Genomic DNA, 13,008 nt, shown 5'->3' with positions numbered 1-13,008 from the left:
TTTTTGGTTACACGTCCTTTTGGGGACGGAGTACAGACAAGGGCAAACAGCAGCCCCATAGACGGCGCACCTGCTGGGCCTCTCTTCTGGAATAAAAGGGAAAAAAAGTGTTTTGAGTTTGATGAACCCCTGCCCATTCCAGCACTGCCGCATGCTATCAGAAACACGCTCCAGGATAACCTACCATGGTACCTGTGTAAGCCAAGAAGGCCCCAAAATGCCTCTCCAAATGCAACTGCAGGATCATTTTACCATCCTTCCCGTAAACACCCGTGTCTCACACACAGAGCACAAGCCTGGCCTCGATTTTAAACATCAGAGAGATGTGAGCCCCAAGGAAAATATTAGCTGCCAATTCCAGCTGCGCTAAGTCTTTTCTTCTAGGTGGTCCTGGAGACCTTGTCTCCTGGATGGACCATGGCTGCTGTGATCCTCCTGCCTGGCTTGCGGGCCATGCCCCGCTGACATGCATGCACACCCCAGCACGCGTGTGCCGAATAAATCGCAACAGCTTCTGCTGACATGTTGGCAGGATGCTGACCTGGGAAACTCGCTCCTTTCTCTACCTTGTTGTTAAATTGGTCCCAGATTTTTATGGGCCATCGCTGGCACAGATTTCTTCTCTGAGCATTTGGGTTTCAATATGAGGCCCCGCTTTGGGGCAGAGCAAAGCCCTCGGCCGCCCGTTGCGTTTGCCAGGTGGGCACCACGGTGCCACAGCAGCGAGAAGGGCCCAGGGGGGTGAGCCCCTGCCCCACCACTGCCTCTTCCTCCTCATCTTTTCTTCACTGCGAGGGCACTGCCAAGCCCGAGCCCAGGGCGAGGAACGCTTCCTGTTATTGTCTTGCAGGTTTCGGAGGAGGGAGACCTGACCTTGGCATTTTCCCAGTGGGACGTTGCTGCCATGGGCTCTCCTGCTCGACCTTTTCCAGCGCCACACAAAGGCCGTGCAGGGAGCTTCAGTCTCCATTGCACTGTACAGCTCAGAGAGGACTTCTCACCTTTGAAATTCACAGAAGTGCTGGCTAACTGCCCCATTTACAACCTGGAAAGGCAGTTGCTTGGCAGAGCAGTGCCTGTATTTTCAATACCACGCTAACTGGAGCGGGAGAGCGACTGCCAGAGAAGCGGTTCCTGTGCCTGTCAGCACGATGCCCTTCTTCACTGCGCTGAGGTACTCTCTACCTTCTCTGTTCTATTCTGTAAAAGTCATCTGTTAGCATAAACAATCACGATCATCAACGTTTGAGACTTGCAGATTGAGCCAGTCACAGAGAGCAAACTGAAGGCCCAAACGTGATGGCTGCTTCCACGCTCAGCAGCGAGGGGCAGCGAGGGGAGCTCAGCCTGCAGAGCAGCAGGCCTCAGGTGGCGAGGCAGCGAGCACCCGAGATGGAGGGACACACCTGAGTGTAATGCTGGGTGACGAAATGCATTTGAGGAAGTGGGATAGCTGCTAATGGGCAGAGTTAAATCCCCGGCACCGACAGCCAGACGTTGTTTGCTGCATGGCTGTGGTGGGGATTTGGCTGAACTGTGCTGGGCCTCCTGCGAGCACACGAGGTTTGCCCGTGGTGCTGTATGGAGAGGCCATCTCGTGACGTGTGTGGGCCCGAACATGACAGAAGAGCTCAGCTGCTGTGCTCTTGTCCCCCTTAGTTAGGGGCTGGTGGTTTAATTTTGCTTTAGGCAGACCTAAAGAGCGAGATGAAGGCCCATTGACTGCATGCTAACAAAAGCAGGAAAATACAGCTCTACGGTAGCGACTACCACACAAATCTCTCTAGAGGGAGGCAGAGAGCTATTTCTACAGGAAGATTTGATAGTTTATGTGTGCAGCACAATCAGGAGCAACAGAAAAGCACTCTGTCAAGTGTGTTTCAGGTGGCAGCACAGGTTATGCTAGTGGCAAAGTCCTTAAATATTCACCTCCATCATCTGCTCAGCAGGATTTTTCTCTTGCAAAAGCTGCACAGCACTTTTCCTGCAATTGCAGCTCTCTGACCATAGCCCATCTTGTGCAGAACCAGGGGGTGCTTGCAGGGAACCAGCTCTGAACTGGGGGCTGCCTAATCAGGACTGGAAGTCATAACGAAGTAGCCTGGTCCTCGCGGCTGTGCTTCCAGGATGGCAGCTAATTATTTCAGAAATGTAAGTGTTATTCAAATGCACTTCCCAGCATTTTTCCTTCTTCTGCTGACCGCAAGCAGCTTGCTGCGAATGTCTTCTCGTGCATGTTCAGAGGTGTCACCGGGTGTCTACTTGGGTTTCATTCACAAAACCACAGATTTTGAAAATTGCTTTGTGTATTCAATGTGGGATACAATCCTGCCTGAAGCTGATGAAAAAATGTTTGTTAGCTTCAGCCTGGGGTTTCAGAAAATCTTCTTTTCCACTAAAACAGTTGTTTTTGTTTTCTTTTCTAAATCCTCAAATCCTAAACTCACACAACAATCTAGTCACTAAATTGGTTTTACTTAGTATCCAGATTTTTGACAGCACAACATGGTTTTGTACCTTTTGAAGTCTGTCTTTTTGAAAATTAGACTCAGAGAGCACGCAGCTCACTGCAACACGGCCGTTCCATATGCCCCATGCCCTGCAAACGCAGCCTCGCTTGTGGGTGCTGGAGCAGGTGGAATTGCTCTGGTGCTCTGAGCGAACAGAGCACGGGAAGTCCCGTGTGTGCAAATCCGAAATTCAGTTCACTGCCACGCACAGAAATCTGCCCCTCGCTAGCTGGGAAAAGGCCGTACTAGTACGCTGCGGGTCACACAAAGAAGTTTGCAGAAGCAGTGCCCCAAAGAGGTCTGAATGCAGGCTCAATTAAAGGACTGAAACATCTATGTGTGTGTTTGCAGGCTGTGTTTTCTCTCTGATAACTCAAGTCATAATGTACATAAACTGCTTAAAACCGATTTCGTCACAGTTAAAATTGAATATGACGGTTACTCTAGAAAATATGGCCTATTTCCTTTTACTAGTTAGCTTTTAAAGGTGTTTTACAATTCAAATGAGCCATGCAATTAAAGGTGACATTGCCAAAACTGGACAGACTAAAATTAGACATTCCTGCTGTGTGTTAGAGCTTGGCCCACATTTAGCTCACGCTGTCTTTGGGCTGTACCTGTCTGCTCCAATCTTATGAGTCAACAGGATACTGAAATGTTCCAGAATCCTGCTCTTTGTGTTTCTCTGTTCTTTCTGTCTTCTAGCATTATGCTGTCCTTCCTTCCCTTTATCGCATTTAATGCTCAAAACCACACTCATGGGCACACACTCGTGCACATACATGCACTCAGAGCAACATTTTAGCATGTTTGCATAGAGGACTAGGAAGCACTTCATTATTATTACACTTACCGACTTGACCACTATAAACCCATAATTAGAAACAATCCCTGAGTTTACAATCCTAATAGCAGGCAGCGGGGTGGCAGGCTGTTATCTGTGCTTCTTAGCTAATAAACCGAGGACCAAAGGGGAGCTTCAGCTGTGCTAGGTTCGGGCCACAGTCACTTACATGTGCTTTGATCTGTGTGGATTCAATGGAATACTTCAGTTACAAGGTTGTCTTGAGAAAGATGATATTCCCACCTGTGGGTGGGAGCCTGGAGCAGCGCAGAGGGTTTGGGGGATTTTGAGGAACACACAGGAGGTCACTGGCAGCAGCAGCAGTACCCAGAGCTCCCGACATCCTTCTAAAAAACCTATGCATTAATTAAATACATAATTATATGGTCCCTAAGTAATCAGTGACATGATTGCCATTAACATTTAACAATGCAAAGCGTTCTGCCACAGTTTGCGAACAATGTGTTAGTGTGGAGACTCCTGAAAATTCCTGTCATCAATAGCTTAAGGCAAATTAGAAAGTCAAGAGTGAGGGATATCTCCCTGAAAATGCCTGTTCTTTGAAAACAGGACGTGGCCACAGAAAAATTCTCCTTCATTTTGGGTGCAGCTCAATGCATTTAATAAAGACCGTCTTCAAGTCAGTGAAGTCTGTAAAGTCACGATTAACCACTCAGATTGGTTTCATATCAGTACAAGTGAACTGCCTGACATGATCATACTCCTTTATATCAGGTAAACGAGGAAAAATAATTATTTTCTTTGTGGGAGAGCAGGTTGGGTTTTAATCTTTATGGTTGTATACTGTGTGTGCACAAATATGTGTAAACTTCAAAATCTGGCACAGAAATTATACTGAAATTCTGTGGGTGTGAATGGCGCTAGGAGCTTGAAGAACATACTATACGTGTATTTTAAGTCACCCAGTATAGCTCCCTGCCAAGACAAGATTATATTCTGCAATACATAAAAGTGTAGTGTTTGCATAGCACCTATAAGGTACTAGGTGCTTTACAATGTGCTGTGGAACTCCCGTGTTATAAAATAGTGTATAAATACGCTAGGAACTAGCTGTATTGCCTATCTTTTTTCCTAAATGCCTTTTGCCGTGTATCATTGGAGCCCTAAAGCCTGTCCCACGGAACATGCCATCTGATTCCAGGAGCAATGAACTTCAAAAAAAAAACGGGAAAAAAAAAACAAAAAACCACCACAGTCACTTTTTAATGGCACCAGTTACAAGATCCAGGTCTTTTCACACCGGGCCAGTCATTTGAATCCAGACCAGGTTGGTAGTTATGTCTGCTGAGTGACCTATATGAAAAGAGTTCTTGGTTTCAATCCAGTTCCTAATGGAAAGATGCCCAAGCTGCTGAAACGAGCATCCCATCTGGCCGCGCCGCTAGCAGTGCGAGCACCGGGGCGAGCTGGGAACGTGCCATGGAGCCAGAGCCCGCGCCTCGCCCCCACGGGTGGTCTTCTTGGGTCAGGGCTGAAACACACTGGTGATGGTGACACGGGGTGGCTTGCGTTACTCCGTCTGCTGTACAGATACACGGAAAAACTCTTTCTCCGACTGTGTTTCAGTGGCACTGTTCCGACTTGCTTTAGAGGTTATTAGGTTCTTGCTGCAGAGTGAACACTTGAAAAACTTAAGGACCGCTCTCTGATGCCAGATTTGGCTCCAACCGTACAGGGCTTTTCTGTACAAGTAATTTCTGGAGTGAATGAGATTAATTGTGGACTGCTACAGCAGTGCCAATATAACAGAAAGCAGAGTGCACATAACTTGGATTGAAGGTGATTTACCACTGGAGCCACCTCCTGAGCGACATGGTGGATCTCCATCTCTTGCAGCCTTTAGATCAAAACTGATGTTCCAGAAGAGATGCCACAACCCAGACAGTTGTTACGGGTTTGATGGAGATATTTCTGCGTGATGCATGACGTTCTTTGGTTTGTGCTGTTCAAGAGGTCATCCTGAGTCATATTTTTGAGCTGGCCTTAAAATATGTGAATGTGGTGGCTGCTGCAGAAAGATTGACATGTGGCAATATTTACCCCAGAGATTTTATTGTCAGCACTAAAATGCCTTTCTGTTAATCCTTTAATAGCTGTCGGCTTCATATCTGAACTCGGAGCTCTCTCAAAGTCTGGGGTCAGCACATGCTCGCGCTCTCCAAGCCCCTCCAGCAGCCGTGGCAGCACGGACCCTGACACGACAAGCCAAGAGCTCCCGCAGCATCTCCCCCCACCTCTGCCATCGTGTCAGCAGGTACAAATATATTCCCTGGCAGAAAGACACATAAATCCCAACTGTCAAGAAACAAAGCAGTTTTTAAACTTTAACGAGCAGACTAATGGAAATAAAATACAAAGAAAAAGAAAAAAAAGGAGACTAAAATGTTTTTTTTTATTTTAGTATTCTGCAGGAAAAAGTGTGTACACTAAATAATAAATAAGCCACGCAATGTTTTTACAGCTTCTTTCATATGCGTGAATATTTAAAACATGCAAAAATGTGGAATAGGCATTTACTGAGGACAAAAGAAGAGAACTTATTTTATGTAGAGAGAGCAAGATGGGGAAAGCAGAGAGATGCATGTTTAATGGATTGGTGCTCGCAGAAGGGAGGTATTTCCAAGTGTATTTGTAGACAAACCAAGCTGACAAGTTAGCTTGGGGAAGACGTATTACAGCAGAATTGGGATTTTGTTGTGAGGGTGCTCATTAGTGCAAACAGTGCCTGCTGGCTGGTGGCAGCCCAGCGGCCGGGTCCTCCAGCTACTCTGGAAGTCCTCAGCCCTGGTTTCCGATACCTGAGAGCTCCTTGTATGTAGCCAGCAAAAGATACACGACTTCTTTTCATACCTTTGTTATAATTGAAGCCAGAAGGGCCTCATTGCTGTGATCCTTGTGTTTTGTAGGAGGGAGAGGGAGAGCAGAGATGCAGGTACGGCCGCATTGCCTAACGCAGACCAGAGAGGAGGAGTATTTCCTTCATCTTTGTAACAGGTACTGTGTGAAGGGCAATTGCAGCTGAGGAAAGAAAAGAATATTTTCACAGTAGTAAGGAGAGAGACAGCCTGGAGAAGCGTGGCACGTGAGGCTATCAAGGGCTTTCTCCATGGCTAGCTGGGCCATGCCTTTGTGTTTGGAAGTCGCTGAAACCAAAGAAAGAAAGGCCTGTTGCCATGACTGGCAGGGTCTCATTATTCACTATTCCATGGCTTATGGTTTAATGCTTGTTTAACTGGAATTTTTTTTTTCCCTGACTTTTGATTTCTTTTTGCCAACTTTATATTTTAATACATGTTTTTATGGAAATATTTATAGTGCACATGTTGCATATAAAACACCATCATAAAGCTTTTTTCCTTCAGCCCTGTTGAAATAAATGATGTTATTATTATAATAATTTCATAGGGTTATATCTGTTCGGTAATGAAAAAGACCTGTGGCTGCTTGAACCATCAACCCAGGCAGGTTTTACAGCTTTCTGTAGTTGCAGTGACCTCATGGAGCTGCTGGAACTTTTAAATACCCCGTTCCCCAGCCGAGGGGGGCACGCAGGGCAGAAGAAGCAGCTAGGAGGTACGGGACACTTGCATGCTGCCCTGCAGAGGGGTGAGCATTGGTTCAGTGCCTACATTGCAGAGACTTCGTGTCCACCACCAGCTTAGCAGACTTGCAGGTGTGTTTCTGAACAAGAATAGGTCTGAACGAATGTGGGCAGGCAGGCACACGATGCGCGTGTTGGTGCTTTTCTCTGCTGGGATGTAGGCTAGAAGGGGAGCAAGTATCAGACCAGAAAGATAAGGACTGTGTATGTGAACATCTGTTGGTATAGGCTTATGTACATGTGCATGCACACATTCTCACAAGCTTTAATGATAAATTTAAAAAAGGCGAGGAAAACAACTGTAAAGTACGGTGGATTTACAGCAGATTTTAAAAATTAATACTCAAACATGAAAATGCTTTATACAAGAAAGAAACCTTTTAATAACTTCTCCGTCCTAGGAAAAAAAGAATAATGAATAATTCAGCTACCCACCAAGAAAACCGATTTGCTGAACAAGTGTAAAATAAATCTGAGGGAGAACTTGTCCAGATTCCCTAAATTAAGAACCTGGTTTGGGAATGATAAAAGTAAAGCTCGATATAGCATGAAAGTCTCTGTAATACTTTTGTTAGTAGTGTTATTTATTACCATTCATCTTATTTACTGCAGTAGAGTCAGGAGTGCCCCTGTTGTGACAGGTCCATCAGAAAGCCAGCGGAGGAGAGGGCTGAGCTCCAAACGCTTGTGACCCACCTGGCAGAAGAGGCAGAAGGAAGGGGTATCATGCTCAGGGTGGCAGTTCCTGATGTTGGAGTGGAAATGCACTAACACTGGCTTTAGATTGACTTTTGGTGCAAGAATAAAAAACATGGAGAGATAGACACTGAAACAGCACATTAATGCAGCACCTGTGACTCTCTGTAACTTGTCTGTGGTGTTATCCTGAAGACTTCACCGTGAGATTGCCTTCTATCTATGGGTACCCAGAAAGGTGAGCTTGAGGAAGAAGGCTGGCATTCTCTTATTTTGCTACAGATCACAGTTTGAAATACTTTGTGCCTGTGCACAGCCTCCCTCAGCAAAGTCACGCGTAAGCTGAAGTCACATGAAAAGCAGAGGGATTAAATCATATGCTGGGGGAGCTTTGCTAGTTAGAACTGGTTTGCCTGCAGAACAGGACCCAAATCTGATCTGTAAAGAAATAAATGCCTTAGTTATCCCGGAATAACCCCAAGACATAAGTCAGCAATGAGTCTTTAATACAGACTTCGACTTGCACTAGAGATTTTCAAAGAATTTCTTAATCGGTTGGTGGCATTTTAGAAGCAGCTACATCTGCAAAAGCACCTGCTGGCTCCTATTTGTTATATCTCTGAGGGGGAGTAATGGTCAATGGCTGAAGCAAAGCTGACACCAAACTCCCAAGTAGGGAGGACAGTGGGGTGCCTCTGACAGATCAAGGTCATCATCCTTGGAAGCCCAATTCTCCCTTCCAGGAGAGGGTCTGTCCTTCTACTCCCAGTGATGCTCTGGAGCTTAGTTCCTAGCTGTGAGCACATCACATCTGAGAAAAGCCACTTGAGAGGAAGACCTTGGAGACACCTTTGTCTGTAGCAAGGACTGCTGAAGGTTGGGCACGCTGTTCTGGAAATGGCACCGCTCTGGGCACTTCTTGTAGAAGGCCCCTGCTTTATGCACGCCGCCTTCTTTTCCACTTCTGTGGTGGGACTGAGCATAGGTGGGGTGCGGAGGAATTCCTGGTAGAAAGGACTAGTGTTTCCTTACTTGTCAGCTTGCTTCAGACACAAATTCATTTGCTGCCCCTGAAGCAACCCGGTCAAGGCTGTGTGGTCTGCTTGGAGGCCCAATCCTGTTTCTGATCCACGGGAGGTGCTCTGCATAGACTGAGCCCTTTCTCTGCCATGCTATAAAAGAGTTGGGCTTTGCGTACTGCGCTTTGGAATGAGCCCCTCGGAGGAACAGGCTCCATAAAGTTTTTATAACCCATATTTTATAAGGTATAGAGAGTTGGACGAAAGGAGTTTTTTTCATGTGTGTATGTGCATATGAATCAGAGCTAATGCACAGGTAATTCAGCCTGGCAAAGTAGGCTGGACCACAGTCCCAATTTCAGTCTAAGCTGACCTCTAGGATGTGGATGAGAATAAAGTTGATGGGGAACAGTATGGCAGTGGTTAGAGACGTGGTAAAAACTGATCACCTTCAGAGCAGAAGAAAGAGCTCTCCTCGTGCTAGCCACCGTGTCCTCGAATAGTACAGTATGAGGGTTTTGCCAGGGAAGGACCAACCTTCTCTAGATTGCGTTTTGTGGGTTTGAAGAATTTCTTCTAAGTAATACTCAGAAAGTGACTGTTCCTTATGTATCAGTTTTTTAAACCTTAATGTAATTATGCAGCATGGTGTAGGCATATTAAGGCACTCCCTCTGTCATTGAGTGAGGGTGTGAAAGAGAAAACAACACAAGGGATTGCTTCTCTCTCTCTTTTTTTTTTCCCCAAAATGAATATTTACTCCAGTAAAGCTCAGAAATTTTGTATCTTGTTGCATCTCTGAATACAGAAGTCCCTGTATTGAATGCTGAGCACATGAGACATTTATTTATGCATCTTTTTATCTCATGGGCTCCACAGGAGCAAATCTTTCCATTCCCAACCCAGCCTTCTCGCAGAAGCGTGAAGGTCGTTCACACGGAGTGTGGGTAGGAGTTACGTCTGGGGCAAGAGGCTGAACCATGCGATGCTCTCAGCACAGTCTGGGCCTGGGCAAAGCTCTGTGGAACCTCATCAGTCTGTGCATGTTCTCAGCGATCCGCTCCACGTTCCAGGTTCTCTTGTAAAACACCAATTTTGGTTGTAGGACAAGAGCCCGGTGGTGACCACTGGTAAGAAACCTGGTCTGATTCGCATCGAAGCCCTCAGCCTAGTGCCAGCGTGAAGTAATCCCAAATTGGACCCCACACATTCATGACATTGCAAACACGGCCATTTGAAACGCTTTTAGAATCTGGGTTTTCGGCAGTCGTGTTCAACCTCAAAGGCTGGAAATGTCGGCAGTCTCTGCCACAAAGATGACCACAAGCCATTGGGGATCACTGGTGTCTAGCCACAGCAGGACGAGCAGGAGGCGCTGGCCCACTGCAGCGCCCTTTGCTCTCCCATGAGCACAAAACCTGTAAAAAGCTGCTCCTGGCTCAGGGTGGACTTCTGCTAGGGAAGCATTTCAGAAGGGTGTCTGCAGCAGTCCAGCTGCGAGACAGGGGAGAACTTGGTCGCAGTGTTTTGTAGTTAACAAAACAAAAACTAACGTTATTCTGCAACAGTAATTTAGACGTGGTCAAGGTTTTAGCAGTTGTAAGGAATATTACCTGCTATAAAGTCTGAATGGTGTTGAATTTACAAAAAGTGCCTGATGTAAAATCATACTGTCAGGAACAATTAGCCATGGTGCATAAAAAACCTCTTACAGAGATTACACTTCCCAGATTGTTTTACAGAGAAACTTTGTGTTAATGTTATGCTTTGAATGCCTTTTGCCGTGAAGCATTTAAGAAACAACAGTTTATAGTCTCAGATCTTTATGGTTAGGAAGAATGAACACTCCCCTCATGTTAGGCCAAATTGATGTTTTAAATTCAGGAGAAACCCCATCATGTTATAAAAAGGAGAGAATGTCCTAAGAAGAAAGTGGTCAAATCATTCCAAGATGTTATGGGTTTAAGGTTTTTTTTTGAGCATTTTTTTTTTCCTACGGAAAAATTTTCATGATCCTGGGCATATGGTCAAAAAACACAGAAGTGAGATATTTTTAGACAAGCACATTTGGGATAAAGTTACCCGCCCCAGCGTGCGCACGGGGACAACCTGGGCTGCCCGCAGCGATGCGGGCACCGTGCGGGAGGTGTGCCTGGCTGGTGCAGAAGGCGAGGGTGTGAGCATCCCCTGCTCCTCGCTTCGTGGCCTTTCTTTGCTCAGAGAGGCCGTGTGTGCTCTGGGAGCGCTGCCTGCCGTGGGGATGTGCGCACCGTCCTGGCACAGGGCTCGTGGTGCTCGGCAAGGCAGGGCTGAGGCCAAGCAAACTACAAAGAGCAGGATGGCTCCTCCTGCATGTCCTGCTCCAAGCCTTGATGCTACAGTGGGAAGGGGCTGAAGGACAGGGCTATGGGCAGATGAGGAAGCCCCCTGTTCTCCTGGCACCGAGGGCACCACCACAAAGCCCAGCCCTCGCCCCCGGCCAGCAGTTTTGGGGTGCAGCCACAATTCATCCCCGCCAACGTCTGTGCATCGCTGGAGCCCACTCCTGCGGCTCAGGCTCAGTTGAGTGATGCAGGATCCAACTTTGTAAGATCTGCCTGTAGTTTTTTTCCAGCCCTGTCAGCGCTGCAGAGCCAAGGCATCCCTGGCAGCTCGGGCTGGATTCTGTTTGGCCTCACGCATCATCACCAGGCTTGCCGGTTAATTCAGGCGGAGGGTGATGATGTGTGAGGCAGAAAAAGCACAGCCTGGCCTTCAGGTGCTGGGCACAGTCACCACAAAGGCAGGCAGGAAAATGCTGTTTCCATTTGTACACTTGAGTGAGCGTGACCTGGGAATCCTGGAGGCTGCAGCAGAGCCTGGACCACGGCGAGGCTGACAGCATGGCCACAGAGGCATTTGGATGGCTGAGAAACCTCTGTGGCAGCAGACTCGACTCTCTGCGGGCTGTGTGAGCACCGGCCTGGCACCGCAAGCCCAGGTGAGATCCCTGAGCAATGTTTTCAGCTCAGTTACACGTGGGACACCTCAGCACCCCTGCAGCCAGCACCCCACATGTCTGCTTCATGGCTGCGTGAGCCCACCCTTGTGTGGATGCCCCCGTGGGAGGCTGTTCTCTGGTTGTGTCCTCCTTAACGGGTTCCCTAGCTGCGATGGATGTGCGACTATTTTTAGGAGTGGCCAGCAGCAGCCTGGCATTGGATCAATAGATGCATACCAAGATGAACTCTGCGGGGTATTTTCAGTTCCCACTGCCCCATATTAGGAGACGCGGGACCAAAATAACTGGAAAAGCCTATAGCCACGCAAAGAACACAACATAAATGCAGACCAGGAAACAGGCTGAGGTATGATCGTCAATAATGCTTAAAACTCACAGTCCACACAGTTTCTGGCAGGAATGAAAAAGCAAACCACACAAGATCCTGGAATATGTGTGCAGGTATGCACTGAGTTTATTCTGGCGCGAGCTGAAGTATGGCCCTAATAAAAAGTCCACATCTGACATTGTGTGCTGTTCTTTTGAACTGACACGGAGAAGGTTTATTGGGACGGTGACCAAGCTACATTAGGCCTTGGATTTGTAGATGACTAAGCCAGACATTGGTCTGCACATGAATTTTGGAAGGCTGATGGCATCACATGCAGTCACAGCGCTGCAAATATTCACGTGTACGAAACAAGACCAAGGTGAGGAATGCCGGGGAGACGACCTCGGGAGTCCGCTCATTCTTTGGCTTGTAGGCTCAGGTTTGCACCTCCCAGAAGGAAGAGGAAGAGTGTGAGGAGGAAGACATATGCCCACAAGCTGGGAGAGAACGCCTCCTTTCTGTAAACGTGGTGTTTGGAGTGAGTCACGCTGCTCAGAAGGGCCAGGACTTGATCCAAAGCTGACTGAGATCAACAGCAGTCTTTCCACTAAATTTAGGGAAAGCTGGAGCCCTTGGACGAATGCTGACCTCTTGGGAAGAACACAGTGCCCCGGCATTAGTACCGTAGATGCAGAAAACCAGCCCTAAGCTCCCTTGGAAATGCTACTGTTTGCTCCTTCTTTTATTAATTCATGCATAGAACCTAAAAATCTCATCACAAAAGGCTTCACAAACAGATGGTTGTACTGTGCCCCCCCCCCCCCCACTCGTACTTGTTTGTAAAAACACATGTAAAACAAGAAGTCAGATGTGAGTTAGGCACTCTGCCTCTTAGGTGGGACTCCTCCCGAGTCCAACAGGAGTGCCAGGAGAGCTTCTTTCAACTTCGGATTATGTGATATATTAGTTTGGTCTCAGAAGACACAGTGCTTCCTTATTTATGTAG

At 47.2% G+C, this 13,008-nt stretch overlaps 1 protein-coding gene across 2 annotated transcripts in view; it reads left to right on the top strand.

The window, feature by feature from the left end:
- The window catches only part of LOC310882955 (actin-1-like), a gene marked incomplete at its 3' end in the record, with an annotated part of 131,630 nt that overhangs the window by 62,849 nt on the left and 55,773 nt on the right, over window positions 1–13,008 (top strand). The window contains exons 10-12 of one of the 2 annotated variants that reach the window (XR_014573242.1): window positions 851–1,174; window positions 5,469–5,629; window positions 6,282–11,763. Of the gene's footprint in view, window positions 1–850; window positions 1,175–2,024; window positions 2,152–5,468; window positions 5,630–6,281; window positions 11,764–13,008 lie in introns of those variants that run through there. The other variant, XM_083802473.1, reaches the window with a different exon arrangement.

Source organism: Anser anser (genome assembly GCF_964211835.1).
Source record: "Anser anser genome assembly, chromosome: 17".
In the NCBI taxonomy this organism is placed as follows: Eukaryota; Metazoa; Chordata; class Aves; order Anseriformes; family Anatidae; genus Anser; species Anser anser.
This window is presented reverse-complemented; position numbering and strand designations above follow the sequence as displayed.